The following is an 18,139-nucleotide window of genomic DNA, read 5'->3' as shown; positions in this document are numbered from 1 at the left end:
GGAGTGTAGTCCCTGCAGGTCTTGGAATGTGCAAATTTTTTCACCCTTTCATGTGTCGCCTACTTGGCTACCATCACCCATCTTTAAAATACAGATTCAAAGGATGGACACTTCGTTTAGAGAACTAGCCTTAAGAGATATTCTTTCATTGATTGGTAACTAATAGAGTTTGGAGATATTGGCGTTATATGTGTTCTTCTTGACTTTTTGACATCCAGGCATGCAGCAGCATTTGCACCAACTGCAGTTGGTTAAAGTATGCCAGAGAGGCCAGGTAAATGGCTTTGCCATACTCAAGGCTCAGATTTATGAGTGCATATATAACTGGCATATGGAAATTATCCTCTAGGAAAGGAAGTAAAGCTGTAAGAAATTTTCTATGCCAATAACCTGCTTCTGCAACTTCTGACACTTGTTTTTCGAAAAATAAAAGCCAAATTTCACATAAAATTGAAAGAGACAGGACATGTCACCATCTTGGACGGCTATTTAACCCATTTGTTATCTTGATAGTTGTTAGTAGTCAGAAGTACAACTTGGAGTCTGACAGGCTAGCAACAGTAAGAGTTTGCCCCATAAATGTTGCTTGTCCACACTTCTCTTTTCGCCCCACTTACTGTGGCCAAAACAGTGCAGCTCTTGGCTGGGTGCAACTCTGGAACACCTGTGGAGCTATGTCCTTCGTGGTTTTTAAAAACCTTGGGGCTGGCTATTAGCCCAACGGTTACAGAGGTACTAAACAGTTCTCTGTCTTTAACCTCCATAACTGCTGATGTTAGATGACTCGGGTACTCTCACTGCTGAAGAGAGTTGGGACAGACGCGTCCAACCCTTCCAACTATACGCCCATTTCCGTTCTTCCAGATTTTTCTAAACTTCAGGAAAAACAGTTGAATAAGCAGCTGTCTGCCTGTTAGGAGGTGGTGAATGACATGTTATATCCTACGAAGTCTGGCTTCAGGCCAGGTTTTGGGACCGATGTGGAGGTCACGGATTACATCAGGACAAACTTTCACCACTGCGAATAAAGCACTATTGGTACTATTAGATCTCTCAGCTGCCTTTGACACCATGTCTCACCAGATTATTTTGGATCGTCTGGAGCCCATTTGAGTGAGGGGTCAGGCTTGGTGCTGGGTAAGGCCTTTTTTGGCTGACAGACTTCTGGCTACCTACCTGACTCTTTTGCTCTCCTTCTAACAGCAGTTGGAGCATCTTGTCCCACAAGGCTCGGCCCGAGTTTATCACTCTTTAAAATCTGTATGTCCCTACTGGCATGAGTTGTGGAAACATGGGGCTTCAAGGATGTCTCCTACGCGGATGACACCCAGTTGGAGCTTGCCTTCAATCAGATAGAAGGCTAGCCCACTAAAAAATAAATCTGGACTGCCCCAACTGAGTAGCAGACTGGATGAAGAAGAGCTGTCTCAAAGGTAAAGGGGAGAAATCTGAGATACTCTTCTTTAGGAACTTCACCCCTAGGACTTACAGAGCTGGAGACCTCCAGAACTGGGTAACCCCCCAAACTCCCCCTCGCCCTATCCGCAGTAGTAAGGCACCTGGCTGTTAAATTTGATCAAGACCTGTCCTTTGAACCACACATTCAGGCAGTGGTAGGCACATGCTTCGGCATGATGAAATCAGTAAGATCTTTCATAAAATATCTCCCAAAGGACTCTAGGAAGATTATTGTACACATTCTGGTTACCTCCATATTGATTATTCCAACACTCTTTACATGTGGGCTCCAGCTAGATTGATCAACAGATTGCAGAGGCCTCAGAATGCTGCAGTAAGACTGACTGACAATCTGCCACGCAGACACTCGCTGAGCCAGACATTGAGGAATATACACTGGCTCTTAGCTGAGAACAGAATTATTTACAAGTCCCTGTTTACTATCTGCAGGGCCTTGTGGACTAAGAAACTGGCTCCACGTGCATTATAAGGTATACAACTCCACACATGCACTGTGCTCAGTCACTTTAGGCCTTCTGCAAATTCCCAAGATCATCAGGGCTGAGAAGGGAGGTCAATCATTTTCCGTCCTGGCGGTCAAGGCTTTGAGCACCTTACCGTCTTCCCTAAGACAGGCTCCTACTGTGGATATAAGTAAGAAAAAGCTAAAACACATCTTTTCAATCTATAAGCTACGTTCTATCTCCCTCCAGCTCACAGTGCCGGGAAGCTCCTTTGGGAGCAGCTGATGCGTTACACAAGACTGTTTCATTGATTGATTGATTCAAGTTTAGAACTTTTTTGCCATAAACCATATAGTTTAGCAGAAGCAATTCTTTAGACTAGGACAAGCGTAATCATTTGAGTCTTGGATCTTCCTCGCACTAAACACCAGCTGAATGTCATTGGTGTACATGTAGAAGGCATGAAAAGCAGCTGAGAAAGGATGCATACAAATATTAAAAAGTAGGGGTGCAAAGATAGAAAACCCTTGGGTATTATGTACTTAAATGTGGTTGAATTAGCCCAATATGGAGAGAGATGAGATCAAAGGGCTCACTCCTGTTATCTACAAAAGTCTTTTACCAGTGAAGACAGTACCATTTATGCCAACATCTCTAAGATTGGATATCAAAATGGCATAATCTACAGTGTTAAATGTTATGGAGGGGTCAAGAAGTACCAAGCTTCCAACACCTCCTGCATCCACCAGTCTTCTAAGGTCATCCAGAACTAAACATGGCAGCTACTCTGTACTGCGGTCAGTGCGAACATAAGGTTGATGATGGTGTAGAAGCAGACTTCCTTCTACATAATCGAGTAACTGATGTATACAACCTTTTCCAGGACCTTGCCAAGAAATGGCATGGGCAAAGAAATATGGGCCTGTAATTGCACATTTTGGTAATGTCCAAGTTTGATTTTTTTGTTGTTGGAGGGTTTTAACCAATGCCTCTTCCAAAGGAACGGCCCTCTAGGTTGATTTTAACTACCATTTAACAAAGTGGTAAAGAGTTCAGGAAGTAAAAGGATCAAAGTTTTCAACCAACTACCTGAGCAGATCATTTGGTGAGGATGAGGAGCGAATTGAAGATAGTATATCAACAGTGTCACTTGTGATTAAAGTAAACTGGTCAACTTTACATTACCCCTGTAGAAGTAACAAATTCAGTTGCGGCTCATGTATAATATCAGAAACTATCCAATTTCGACTTTTTCAATTTTCTCTACAAAAAAAGATGCCAGGTTTTTTTATTGCAAAAGTCGCTGGTCACCGACAGTTGTCAAAATTTCATTCAACATATTTGTTGAGTTCGACAGTTTACTTTGAAGGTTTTCTTTTAAGATTATGGATCACTTCTTTATTCGTTTTTCTGCCCTCTACTAATTTGGTTTTAGCCACCAGATTATAGTTTTTTGCCACTTATGTTCTAACTGGTGCATTGTCAATTTGACCTTGTGGATAACTCTGGTGTAAACCAAAGATTGATTTTTGGAAGCTTATTGGAAAATGTAGTATTTAGGAATAAACTAATTGAATTCCGGAATCAGTGGGTTATATAACAGCTCGGCCAACTGATTAGGATCAGGATTAACTTTCTCAATGAATAAGTATTAAATTATGCATTAAATGGGGAGCTAATTATTCAGGGGGTCGCTTTTTTTAGAATCTTTGATTTGATTCTGTCTTTCAACCTGCTTAATTTCGTACCAACATGTTAACTTCAAACAAACTCAAAAGGAATTCCAAGGCTAATCAAGTTGAAGGAAGAAAAATACATTGTAAAAGATGGCCTGATACAAGTGTTGATTTCTTACTTTTTGATTTTAAATTAAAAAGGTCCAGACTAGATGGAAACCGGTCAGCCATGCTTTCTGCCTGGCTTAATTAAATCACCTAAAACAATGCATTTTTTGCTCTACGGCTTGAACTAAAATTTCATCTACTATTTTAGCTCCCGAGGCAGCTGCAACTTGAGGAGGAATATAGAGTACCATGAAAAAAAAAACAATATTTTTTGTATAAATAAAAAAGATTAATGCCTTGAAGCTAGGGATACAGCGACTTGGTTGTGCCCAAAGCCTGGATACGAGTGCTTAAGATTGTGCAGCAAGGCAAACTCACACAAAATAAATATGTTACCTATAGGGAGAGTTGTTTCCATGTGTAAATAACTGTTACAAGGAGCCTGGCAGTAAAAAACAAAACGTGTTTTTATCATGTCACTTGCAGTACCGTGGCAACAAACTTATATTTGACATTTGCACTGCAATAATAAATGTATGAATAATTGTTAATTAGCCCAATTGCTCTAACTAGCATTTATTTTTACTGCCAATGCATAAATAGATGTGTGAAGCTGAAAGTTCCAATTGCATCTCTAAGACTGCATGAATCTAGAAACACATTTATTACAACGGGATACTGATGTTGACGTTTACTTGTACACTAATGAGGAAGGAAACTGCAGTCAAGAAGGCAAACACAACCAACAGACAACCACCTACAGCAGCAACTGCCAGACAGAATCGACAATTTTTAATGAAGTGCCAGTTAGAATGCACACTTGAAATATCAAACCTGCACCAACAAACCCACAGCAACGTGTAGGATACTTATTTAATTCATCTTTAAAAGTGATCTTCATTCACATGCGGGGGGGGGGGGGGGGGGGGGGCTGTGCTCACAGGTGTTCCCTTTCCAGGAAAACGGGGATTAAAAACAGTTTCCTTAAAAAAAACACGAAAATACGTTTTGCACTGTGAAGCAGACAAAAGAGTAAAGTCAAAATAAAATGAACAAAAAAAAATGTGGAGCGGAGATTTATCTTAGTTCTAAAAGTCCAAGTTTTGACAACTGGCTTCCCACAAGGATTTTGTGACCAAGCTTAATGTGTGTGGATACCATTTTACTGATGGAGGAAAAATAAACACTTATCTCGCCAAGCCCAAGCAAAAGGAAAATAGATTAAATGGTTCGCTTCTTGTAATTTCAGCCTGCAATAAAATAATATCGGTGGGCCACACAAATATCCATTGTAATCCCCGATATTTGGCAAATTTCCTTTTGTGCACAGTACTAATCTGGAAAGGGCAGATGTCAACACTAAATTGCCTGTTTGAACTTAGAGGGATATGAAAAATCTCAATAGGGAAAATAAGACAAAGTTCCTGAAAGAAACATGATTAGGATTTGCACATGTAAAGAATAAACCAATCTATCTGTACCGAAGCCAGGATATCATGTCGATTAACATAAGAGTAATTGATGGCGAGCATGTGTTTTGGGTCTATCATTTCAAAATTACTTTAATAACAGGAGCATTGAACTTTTATTCTTATTCCTGTCCAGAGGAGTAACAGAACGACATCAGAGCAATAACACAATGACAGGGATGTGTGGCCTGTGCATGGGGTTACAGAGTGTATCAGGGAATGGCATAGTTTAACACACAGTATGGCGGGCGGTGGCTCAAGAAGGGTAGTTTTGATAGATTATCTGAAGCACTGTAGGAAGGGTGCAACACTTGTATGTAGGGACATGGCAGTCTACATTCTTTGACCACAGAACACTTGATGTTATGTGCATTCTTTGTGGGTTTGATGTATTTAAAGCCTGACACGTATGGAGCTACTTATCGTACAAGTACAGCTATTTATTTAATGGGAAAGCTGTTTAGTTTGTTGCATGCAATGCCCTGTAGATCACACAACACACTTCGAAGCAGATGTACGTTAGAAGAGTGTCAGTGTAGGCGTTTATAGAGAAGATGGCTATGTTAGAATCCGCCTTTGTTGGTGTTCAGATGGGCAAAGGCATGCAGTGATTATGTGGTTTGCATCAGCACACTAGTTATCAGTCAGAATGAGGGTCTGGACAATGGAGAAGTGTTTTTTTGGTGGGAACAAAGGATTACATTTACGGTAGGCACATTAAGAACCAAGCTTTTTCAGTGCCATGAGGACAGTTATGGCAGAGCCATGTCCATTACAGTGTTCTGTGATGAACACGGATGAGAAGGTAACAATGGTGGTACAATTGTAGGGGTAACTAGGTTTGTCACGAGTGCTTCGGTGGATTAAATTGTGTTGGATTTAAGAGTGTGTTTGTGTTGCTCGCAAGAAGTGGGTTTGCACAAGAGTGGAGGAGAGATATAAAATGTCTATTAATGGGAAATATTTTTTTTTATAAGCAATTTTTATGGATTTTAAAACACAAACAATTCAGCCAGTATACAGAAATCACAATTTTGAATCCAAAAGCAATGTAACCCCCAATCACCAACCCCATAAAAATTACACAGACGGGATTTGGAACCCGGTTAATCAGGATCCCCCACATTCCCCAACCACTTCCCCCACACTCTGCGGTATTTCTTAACCTCTACCGCGCTAGCGGGTTTTCCCGCTGTGCGCTGAAATTTCGAAAATCGCGCGTGTTGGACTTTGGCCCTTAGGGCAGGTTCACCCCGAGACTTTTTGCTTGAAATGGTGACCTGGAGATGGTGATTTTTGGATTCTGCGCACTTTCACTGTGTCCCAGTGAAAAGTGCGTGCGCACTCTGAGTGCATGTGCTGAGCTAGGCCTGCCCGCCCATAGGAATGCATGGGGAATGTATGTGTCCCTGGTAGTTCCTGATGCGTGGGGTGTACAGGCTTGAGTCTGGTATGTGTGAACTCGTGTGAGTGAATGCTGCGCAACGGTGTATGCAGCATGTATGTGTCTAGTAGCGAAGCGCCATTTCTAGACATGGCTGTACGTGTGCTGTGAGGGTGCTGGCGTGTGATTGGCTGGAGCTGGCTGGCATGCCAGGCTCCAGGAAGTCTGGATGGGTCTGCCCGGTGGTGAGTGGGAGATCTGCATGAGTAATGTGTGGGAGGAGTGTACCTGTGTCCTGGATGGGCTGGGTTTTCCCCACACAATGCTGGCTCCGCCCCCCTGTGGTGTGTCTAATGACCCAAGCCCTGCCAGTGAATAGAGAGGGTGGTTGAGGTAAACAGAGTACTCAAGAACCAGCTGCGACTGGTTCCGCCCCCACTCTGCACCCTCAGACAAAGGAATGCACTGTATAAAAATGGGGCTGTGTCCCCACTGAGGTTGTTCTCTTCCAGGATCCTGAGGGGGGCTGTTGCTGCTGCTGGGCCAGAGGACCGCCACTTTGGGTGTCTCCCTGCCTGGAGACCCAGTGTGCTGGCTCTGGGCCCAGCCTTGTCCCACCTGCCTGCCCAAGGACTGCTGGGAATCTGCCCTGCTTGCTGAGGGCACCTGGGAGCGCTTTATTTTACTCATAGCGCTTAAGAGCGCTTTATTTGGCTGGTAGCGCTTGGGAGCGCTGTGCCTTCACCCCAGCGCTGAGAGCGCTTTATTTTGAATTGTAGCGCTTGGAGCGCTGTGATTATCTGCCTAGCGCTTGGGAGGGCGCCAATTGCTGTGCAGGTGCCCACCCTGCTCGTGGTGGCCTAGCGAGTGCCTACCTCGCTTTATATTTGCTTTGGCGGCGCGGGTGCCACTCCGCTCCTCGCCGCTTTGTTGTGCCCGTGGTTATCGATCTACGAGGGAGCCCACTCCTCGGATCATCTGGGAAGCCGCCTGCCTGCCTAGAAGCGAGCCGCCGCGCTGCCCGCGGCGACCCGGAAGTAGTAAAGCGCCCGGCCAATCGCAGCGCGGCCCAGGAAAGGCCGACCGGAAGTCCCGCCTCCTCCGACGAGCCGGGGAGAGAGAAGCTGCCGGCCGGGTCCCCGAGGCTCCCGTGTGAAGAGGAGAGCCCCGGGACCAGCGGGAGAGACCCGCCTCCGCTGGAGAGCCCAGCGCGAACCCGGTAGGTGCCTGCAGAGGAGGGGGGAGCGTCGGGACACATTGCCGGTGTCCGCCCCGCCCCCTCTCTGTAGCGCGACCTCGCGCCTTTGTGTTTTGAGCCTGAGGGCTCAGGGGGCACTTGTGAGCGACCCGAGTCCCCAAGAGGGGGACTCCAACCCGAGCCAGAGAGGCTCCAACGAGAGAGAGCACCTCCGCGTTTGTGGAGCCACGAGGTGCCCCGGGGGCACCAGTAGCGTTAGAGCCCAGCGAGGCTCTTGGCCAGCATTATTGCTTTGGGTCCCCAGAGCGAGGGACCCCCCAGCCCAGCGAGGCTGTACCTTCCTGTTGCTGGAGCCCTGTGAGGCTCAGCAGCCCCCCTTGCTGGTGAGAGAGCCTAAGAGAGGCTCACCAGTGCCACAGTGGTGGTTCTTTGAGCCCAGAGAGGTTCTAGGGGAAATTCTATTTGCCAGAGCCTGCGAGGCTCTAGTGGGTGGCCACATCCTCCTCAATTGCACCAGTTGCCCAGCACTTTGTGGGCAACTGCTACGTTTAGGACCCTGACTTTGGACACAGGGCGTCCTAGCCCCAACAAGGCCAGAGGGCCTAGGGACAGTCACAGAGGGTGACTTACGTGAGTTTGGCGCAATTGTACTTTCTGCACCTCTGAATGTGTTTTTATGCGTCATGTGCCTTTACACCTCTGAATGAATGTTATGCATTGCATCATGTGTTTTCCTCTTACACCCCTACAGGTATTGTAATACATAGGTGGTTGTTTTCTCCCTAGTACAGGTGGTGCTAGTGAGGTCCTGTTACCAGTAGTTCCTGGTTGTGTGCTATTTTGTGCTAAAGTACATTTATATTTTACCTTCTAAGTGCTATTTCTGAAAGTGCTACTTCTGATTCCTGACAGTGGTCCAGGTGGCCCTGTCTTGTACATATCCCCTGTAAATTCTGCCCGTGCCTCTGGCACATTGTAAAGTGTGTGTTTTATCTAATGTGTTTTGGTGTAATACAAAGGCTATTTTTATATAACCTTGTGTGGAGTTTCCTTTGTGGTGGGCCTTTGGTTGTTGTTGCTGGGGTGCGTGCGCAAATACTTAGCCTACATCGCCTCCAAGTTTAGCCTTGCTGCTCGCGCCACGTTACCTAGAGGGTGAGTAGGGGTTATCTTGGCGTGTAACTCCCTTGCCCTGACTTGGGGGTGGTGGTCTCTGACTGACTTTGGCGAAAGCCCTGGCCAGCCGGGGATCCCATTTCCAACAGCGCGTTACGTGACAAAGCCAGCTCATCATGCGCGTAGCGCAGGTAACGCCCATGACGAGCTGGCTTTGTCATCAGCGCTGAAGGGGTTAACGCACCCCTCAGCTTTGTAAAGGGCTTGCTCATGGATCGCGCACCAGTCCACCCCTCTACGCCACCTCTCCAGGGCCGGTGGGTCAGGGCTTTTCCAGGCCGCCGCTATGTCCCGCTTGGCCACCATCATAGCTGTGTTAAAAAAATAACTTGTCACTCCTGGACCCATCCAGCCCCTCAGTAATCCCCAGCAAAGAGTGACGTGGATCATGAGGAGCCTCCCAGCCCAGTACCTCCGTTAGGTCCGCTTCAATAGATCCCCAGAACTGTCCCAAACAGGGGCACGACCAAACCATATGGAGAAAGTCGGCCAAGGCATGGTTGCATCTCGCGCATGACGCATCTGGGCACAAACCCGCTCGATACAGGCGCAGGAGAGTAAGGTACGCAGCGTGTAAGTAGTAGAGCTGAACCAGCTTGAGTTTGGTGGAGACGGTGACTGTTCTGGGGGCCATAAGGGCATCACACCAGTCCACCTCGTCAAAGGGGCCCACCCAGTCCATCTATTGATCCCTCAACCTACCTAGGGACGTGGGGGTGTTGTTAACTGGGGTACGGTAAATGCGGGAGACCCCTCCCTTATCCAAGTCTCCCAGCATCGTCTGAGCCTCAGTGGGGCTATATTCGGGGAGCCTTGTGTCATCCGTAATGTGCACGTGGAGGGCATGTCTCAATTGCAAATATTTATAAAACTGGGACAGGTGTAGGGACTAGCAAGTTTGGAGCTCCTAGAAGGACAGCATGTGGCCCCTGGCCTAAACGTCCCTTAGCTGCGAGATACCAATAAGGTCCCAGATTTTTAACCCCTGTAGTCCACTAACCTCCCAGAGCCAAGCTCCCTGCCAGAGGGGGGTACATTGGGTCAACTTCCCCGTCCATCCAGTGTGACGGAGCGAAGCCCGCCAAGCCAACAGCACAGAGCGCGTCACTTCAGGCAGTCGGGTTGGAATGGGCCCCCCACACATCATGGCTTGAATGTCCGCGAGCCCCAGTTCACTCAGTTCAACCCTGTAGGCTGGGTACGACCAGCCCCCATTGAACCAGTCGTGAACTACCAGGAGACGTACCGCCAAGAAATACAGATACAAGTGCGTCATCCCCATACCGCCATCATAGGAGGGAATCTGGCAAACAGACAGAGCCACACGTGCCTGTCCTCCGCTCCAGAGAAACTTGGTGATTAGACTGTCCAGTTTCCGGAATCGAGACCTGGGAAAACAGAAGGATGTGTTCTGTAGGACGTAGAGGAATCTGGGGAGGATCATCATTTTAAACAGGTACCCCCCCCCCCACCCCACCCTCCAGGGGATTCAGAGGCAGCGCTTTCCATTTAAGAAGGTCATCCTTGGCCTTCTTAACCAACAGGGCCACATTGAGGGACCAGCCCAGCTCGGGAAGAAGGGTAATCCAGATATTTAAAGGACTGCCTCCGGAGTGATATAGTAGACTGCCAATCAAATCACTCTCTAGAGAGATGCAGGGGGACCAACACTGATTTCCCAGGATTTAGGCGCAGCCCTGAGGCCTGCTCGAAAGAGTACAAGAACTGGAGGCAGTGTGGCCCGGAGGAGGCTGGGTCGAACAGGAAGACAAGGACATCGTCCGCGTATAATGCGATCTTGTCTGTGTCAGTGTTGGGTCATTCCCATCCACCAAGGCGGTCTTCAGCCCGCACCAGGGACGCCAAGAGCTCCATCGCCAGGGCGATGAGCAACGGAGAGAGGGGACATCCCTGCCGAGTGCCCCTGGCGATGGAGAAGGTCTCCGACAGTACCCCGTTGATCAATACTTGCGCTCTCGAATGAGCGTACAGGGCCCGGACCAGGGAACGGAAGTGGGGCCCGAACCCCATCTCGGTCAGCACGCCCTGTAGGTATGTCCAGTCTACTGAATCAAATGCTTTTTTGAAATGTATGGACAGGAGTGCCAAGTATGGGGTAAGCAGGTGCCGGTGTGCCAGAGCTAGCTGCAGCCTTCGGAGGCAGTGGCGGGTCCCACGCTGAGGCATGAACCCGCAATGGTCCGGGTGCACCAGGAAGGCCAAGTAGGGTTTCAGGCGTTGAGCCAGAATGGTGGCATAGAGCTTACTTTCGGTGTTGAGGAGAGATAAGGGGCGATACTCTGCGCACATTCGGGAGGGAGGTTGGGATTTCCGGAGAACCACGATGGTGGCAATATCCGTGTCCGGCGGAAGGGAACCTCTCTCCACGGCTTCTTTGAATAAGCTGGCCAGGTGGGGCGCTAGGGTGCCACGATATGCCGCATAGTACTCCTGCGGGAGGCTGGCTGGACCCGGGGTCCTACCCGGGGAGAGAAGGGTGATCGCCTCTTCAATTTCTTTCAAGGAGATGGGGCGCTCTAAGTCCTTCTGACCGGCTGGTTCCAGCCTAGGAAGGCACACCCTACCCCGGTCTAGGAGAGGTGCAATGGACAGCTCGGGGGTGTGTGCCGTACAGTCTCCGGTAATATGCAGCAAAGGCATTTGCCATTGCCACGGGAGCACATTGCACTGTACCAGCTGCATCCACCACCTCTGGGATGATACGATTCGCCTAATGGGAAATAATTTAAAGATCAATAGAGGGAGGTAAGAGGGGAAACAGGAGGTTGAGACTTACCCTCTTCACAGCATTGCAGTCAAAAGAAAATCAACCTTCGATCATGTGAAGGAAGTCCACTTGTTCTAGGAGACTAGCCTTTTTCTTAAAAGGAACTCTCACTTACTGAATGTTATTCAATGGCATGCTTCACCATCAAATTCTTCCCGATCCTCTGGGAATTGGAGCGTGATACAACCTTTTTCCTTACAAGGAGCACATTTAAGGAAAAGGGCATGGGATCTATATGAAGTGATAGACAGTGCCCAGGTCAGGGTTTATTTTGGGGTCCGTCTGGCAAGCTTAAAACCTGGGGAAGATAGGTTAAATGTAGTTGCCATCACTCCTTAGCCCTAAGTATGATAAACTAGTTCTGCTACGTACCCCAGTACAGTGGCTTTCATCATGATCTGCGGGTCCCTATTCGTACCCTTTGGGAGGGGGTGGCAAGTTATCTAATGATCATTCATACTACACACCACACACACACACACACACACACACACATACACACACACACACAGTACAATGGCATGCCGGTGACGGGGCTGGATACTAGGCCTTGGGCCAAGTGGGGAACCATGATGGCTGCGTGACTAATGAGCAAGCTACCTTCTAGAGATCCATATGGGGCATCAGGCGTCCACTAATTAAGAGAAGACACTTCTGTGAACTATATTATGGTACAGAGAGTGTGAATGTGTGTGTGTGGGGGGGGGGGGGGGTGGTGTGTGGTGGATGGCTAAAACATGTAGACCAGAGATGTGGGAGATCATAATAAACTCTGTCCACATCCACCTGTGTTTTTAATCTTACTTATATCTCCCATAATTAAATACTGCCTTCAGTGTTGGGAGACCTTAAGGTAATTTTACATTCCCGATACCTGTGAAACCAAACAAAACCTGCTCCGGGGTAACTCAAGCCTTGACTACTTAAAGGGAGACATCCCAAAGGCATAGGCACTTCAAAACTTAAAAAAAAAATCTTCACGGTGAGCAACTCCGGCACAGTTTCGATGGTTGCAGAAAAAGGGAACGGATATCAGGGTGCCAGGTGGTGCTATACGGCTCCAGTGATTTTACACATCTGCACTGCAACTGACACCAAGATCAAAATAATCTTTATTCGGCAGTAATCACAGCCATAAAAGAAACAGAAAAAATACAGTAACAAATTCATTGAAATCAACAGGTCACAATATGTGCAAACTCGTAAAATTCCTTATATCCATCAGTCACCTCTAAAATTCCTTGATCTTAGGACAGCTCTTAGAAAGTTTGTTACAACAAAAAGCGTGCACACATTAGGCAGGAGTTGCAAATACAACAGAGCTACACAAGCTTGCCTAAATCTCATTTCTTTAAAAAAAAAAAAAAGGTTTAAGAAGCAGGGTATCCTGTGGAGACTTATTGTCGCAACCACAGAGACCTTTTTCTGCTACATGTAAAACAAAGCCAGCCGGAGATGCCAATAGGTGGTGGAGCAGATTTAGTCTAAAACAAGTAATTAAAAATCCGTCATAGGCACTAGTTAAAACGGATAAATAAGTTCTTGTCCTGAGGCTTCATTGAATCATGTCTTAGGAAAATGTCTGCTCTTCCTAGGGTCGCCAGGGTCTCCCTAACAAACCTTAACCATTGGATTTTGAATGCTTGATCAAGCAAGAGGCAGTCCAAGATTACTGACCGGTTAAAAGCGGACTCCTCACTTGATCAGATCTTCACCCATCACAATGAAGGCTTGAAGCAACCAGTTCAGTTATGTACTTAATACCTAGTTCTTTGTGCACGGAATACGAGGGAGTACACTGGGAGACTTTCAAAATCCGTCTTAAAGATTTATTTTGTGCAGTCTGTAGTTTGCTAACCGCCATGTACGCCCAGACCTCGCTTCCGTACAAACCCTTAGAAATGCAGAAAGATTGGTATAACTTTAAAATCATCTTGTTGACCATGTGCCTAATCTGTGGGCATAATTTGTAATAGCTCTCATAGATTTCTTCATGTGCAATAGCTTTCCTTCCTTCATGTATTTCCAATTTAATTTAGCATCAAATAGGATTCCAAGGTAGGAGAAAGTCAGGACCTTGACTAAACTGTGTGTTTCTGCCTTGTAGATCTTAGGTCTGATTGCCCGATTACTTGATTCCATGACATATAATTTTGTGGAATTAGGAAACAGGTCTAGCCTATCATAAAAGAAACAAACCCATCTATTAGGACCTGGAGGGCCATTGGTGTGCACGCTATCAATACTACATCATCCAAGAGTTTCTGGTCTCCTGTCTATTCTGGGTGTGTCAGCTTGTAATGCTATCAGGGTGGATTCTCAACCCTTGATATATAAAATGCATAAAAATGTTGCTAGAATACACCCTTGGCAAACCCCTCTAGAGCATTTAAAATAACAAGTAAGTACCCCCTCTTGTGTGTATGTAACTGCAGCAGTGGTATGGGCATAAAGAGTTGCCAATACATTTATAATCGCCGGCTCCACTCCCAGATCACCACGTATAATCGACAATTTATCACGGTTCAACCGGTCAAATGCTGAGGTGCGGTCCATAAAGCCCAAGAAAAGGGATCCAGCTTTGGTGATTGTATATTTAGAAATTAAAAGATAGAGATTAACACCGATCTGTTGTTGACTTGCCTGTGCGAAAACCATATTGCACCTCCGAAATAATTTGGTTTGTTTGTATCAGACTATGCGGAGAGCCTGTTTATTAAAACCCGGTCCAGAACCTTGACTGTGGAGTCAGTAAGGGATATAGGGAGGTAACAGTGAGGATTATCTCTATCGCCCTTCTTGAAGATCTGGACAATGGTGGCGGTGGACCATGAGGATGGCATTGCTGTCGTTACTGCAGCATTTAATACCCTGGTCAAAACTGGTGCTCAAACGTCAACATTGTTCGAAAAGGTCCAGAGGAATCCCATTGAGTCCAGGGCCTTATTCCGGGACAATCCCTCGATACCAAGCCTGACTTCTTCATGAAGAAATTTAAGGGGAGCATCACTGGGGCCGAGATGTAAGTCGTTAACAAGTCCCTCACCTTGTCCAAAATTGTACACTCCCTCAGAATTGACTTTCCATTGATCAGAGGTGATGCCACAGGTCTGTTTTTTCCGGCTCTGAGAAGCAGGGGCTATTAGTAACCCGCCATAAAAAGAGTACAGTTCCTTTGCTCACTTGCTTCTGTTAACTCGCCTCATGCTTGTTTTTGAAGTAAGCGCCCTAAGTTCCTAAAGGGCCCCCTTATACTTACTCCGGCAACTAGCCACCTAGGTTCTATTGGGTGGGGATTGTTTCAAGGTCATCTTCAGTTGCCGGAGAGCCCGGGAGCACTTACTATCAAACTATCTCCGGCGTTCAAAGCAAGAAGTAACTACGAGGGCTGTTAGCAGTCCGGCGATTGACCGCGCAATGGCAATAAATGAGTGTATGGTTTCCTCTTCGGTGGCTGACAGATCTAGACTCATTAAAATCCCTTGTTGACACCAGGAGGGAGTCTGCGTAATCTACAGACAGGAGAACTGTTGCAAAGTTTACAGATCCAGTCAAACACCTGGGGATATTCAAAAAGTGAGAAATTTGCAGGTAGATGTATCCATAGTAAATCTGTGATTAGGGGAATAATCCTACAGCACCATCAATCGGGGTCCAGGCTTGTTGGAGGCACTGACGCAGCCTTAGTTAATATCAGAGAGCAATTCTCAGTACTATTGGAGGACAATAAAGTAGCCACACTGCTTGTCAGCCTCGGTCTATGACCCTGTGCCCGACCACATACTGGGGATGGGGCTGAAGTTGCCATATCCACAATGGGAAGGATCCATTCCTCTCAAATCGGAGCCAATATGTTTGGCCTGGACTTTTGGAACTGTCCTCATGCGTTTGAGATGGAGATTATTGTTCTTTAGACTGCTCTTCTAAGAACTGTTCACATGGAGCGTAATGAACAGCACCGAATGAGGACCCCCAGATAGTTTTAAAACAAGCCACCAAACAATGGCACTATCACCACATGCCTGGACCATGTGCTACAATGGAGGAAAGAGAGCTCAATATATATTACCTACGCTGATGACACGCAGTTGATCTTCACGTGTGGGAAAGATCAGGCTTTTGATGGGGAGAATATCCGGGGCTGTCTGGAGTGGGTCTTCAGCTGGTTCCAGTCGAATGGTCTCAAGGCCAATTCCAATAAATCGGAGGTGTTGTCTTCGGCTGCTCCCTTGACCCCGACTGGCGGGCCTGGTGGCCCACAGATATGTGTCCCCCTGCCCTGGCATCGCTGGTGGCAAAGAATCTGGGAGTAAAGATGGACAACAGCCTGACGCTGGTGCCACATGTTCGTGGCCTAACGGGCACTTGCTTTGGGCTACTCAAGATGCTCCGGAAGTTTTTGCCTCTGCTCACAGAAGAGCATAGAAAGATCACTGTGCAGGCCTTAGTTGGTTCCAGATTGGACTATGCTAATGTCCTGTACAGTGGTCTGCCGGACTATCTTGTTCAGCGGCTGCAGGTTGTGCAGAATGCTGCAGCCCGCGCCATGTTTGGCCTCCACAGGCGAGTAGGAGCCTCCGGTTTGTTGCAGTCGCTTCATTGGCTGCCCATCCGGAAGCGGATCATGTTTAAAGTTCTGACGTTGGCTCATAAAGCGCTTTTTGGCGTGGGAGCAAAGTACCTCCAACGCAGGCTCGCCTTTTACCGTCCGGCCAGATCTTTGCGTTCTGAATCTTTGTTCTTGGCTGTGGTTCCTCGAATCAGGAAGGCACGTACTGGGGGGCGCTCCTTTAGTTTGAGGGCCCCTCAGTTGTGGAACACCCTGCCTCTGGCCATACGGTCCTCTTAAAATCTGCTTCACTTCAGGAAGAGCCTGAAGACCTGGCTTTTTAACCTTTAGTATCTCTGTTGTTTTCTCCCTGTCTCAGTTGTTCGCGGTTTGGTGTTATGTTTTTTATTTTGAGCTGCCTCGATAAAGCGCCGGGACACTCCTTTGGAGTAGCCGTGCGCTATAAAAATAAATGTATAACATAACATAACATAACATAACATAACATAACATTACTGGAGCTAAGGCTGAGATCAAGGTGCTAGGAGAAGTTCCTGGGTCACTCCCCACTTGCCTGTCTGAACTCCCCACCTTTTATATGCCGCCAACCCCAACATTAACAGAAAGTAGCTTTGTAAGCAGCATGAATCAGAAATATGTCATCTAAAGGGGCGTAATTGAAAACATCCACTGCCAGCAACAATCCTTCTCAGGCATCAGTGTTTCGGCATGAACTCTCTTGCATGAGTTAAGTAACTCAACTCATCTTTTGACATTCAAGAAACAACTCAAGACTCAGCTGTTCAAGCAGTTAAAATCCTGAATATGTATTGCCTTCCTCAGCAAGACTCAGGATTATCTATGATTTATCTCCACCATCCCCTGTGTTTAGTACACATTTACAATCTAACCCATTTCCCAATTCGCTACCCAATCAATTTATGTTAATTTACTCGCACTCTTCGTTATACGATGATGTAAACCTCCGGTTTACTGGTTTCCATGGAAAGCACTCTTTTACTTATCTGTCTTATATGTGCCACAGAAGTTTTTAAACTAAATTATTAAAAGCATTAAATCACTTATATCACCAATATTACCCATAAGAATATCCTTCAAAAATGTACCCACTAGTAAAGCCTACTGTGGGAGGTGGTTTCAGAAACGGAAAGTCTTGATACAGTGGAAATGATGCAAAAGCTGCTTTCTGCTAAGATCCAGACCTTTTCTCCGCTCCCCAAGTCAATGCAGTGCTAAGGTCATCAACCTACAGCTATCTCCCTCACTAAAAACTTCCCACTCTCCCAAACTGATCGGTGAACGTACCAAGAGGGCCATTGATAACGGGTTCAGATCCGTGCAAACACATTACGTGTGCTCTCCAATAATAATAATATAATAATAATAATCCACATTTGTAAAGCGCACAATCACCCGTAAGGGTCTCTAGGCGCTGGGGGCCGTCGGGAAGATTAAGCGAGCTATTGCCCAGAGTCACATGGTGCTGGGCTGACCTGCCGCTGGAGCCGGGGATCGAACCCTGATTCGCAGATTCCAGCGTCAGTCGCCCTGGCCGAGGCGCCACACCTCTCCAAGAAACTCACCATTACATTGCAAATGTTTCATAGGCAGGAATCCAGAATGTGTCTTAGCAAGCAAAAGGTGTGTCACATATCAGGATATATTAAAGTGTTCAATTGACTCCCATGGACCGCTGTGTACAGTTCAGGCGACCTGCAGAAACTAACACTGTTAGCAGAACAGGAACCATCGCTTTGCAACTGCACACCTGAGAAACCTTCAAACGGATGAAGCATGGAGGCAGGACCCCAACATCCAGAGCCCAAGGTTTACTTCAATGGCTTATAC

General features: G+C 46.8%; 1 protein-coding gene across 1 annotated transcript in view; it reads right to left on the bottom strand.

Annotated features, from left to right (window-relative positions):
- Positions 1 to 18,139, bottom strand: part of LOC144766677 (chloride channel CLIC-like protein 1) — a 1,253,199-nt gene that overhangs the window by 986,030 nt on the left and 249,030 nt on the right. The gene's annotated exons all lie outside the window — the stretch shown is intronic.

This window comes from Lissotriton helveticus, chromosome 7 (genome assembly GCF_964261635.1).
Source record: "Lissotriton helveticus chromosome 7, aLisHel1.1, whole genome shotgun sequence".
NCBI lineage: Eukaryota > Metazoa > Chordata > Amphibia > Caudata > Salamandridae > Lissotriton > Lissotriton helveticus.
Note: the sequence above shows the minus strand (reverse complement) of the source record. Positions and strands in the feature narration are given on the sequence as shown.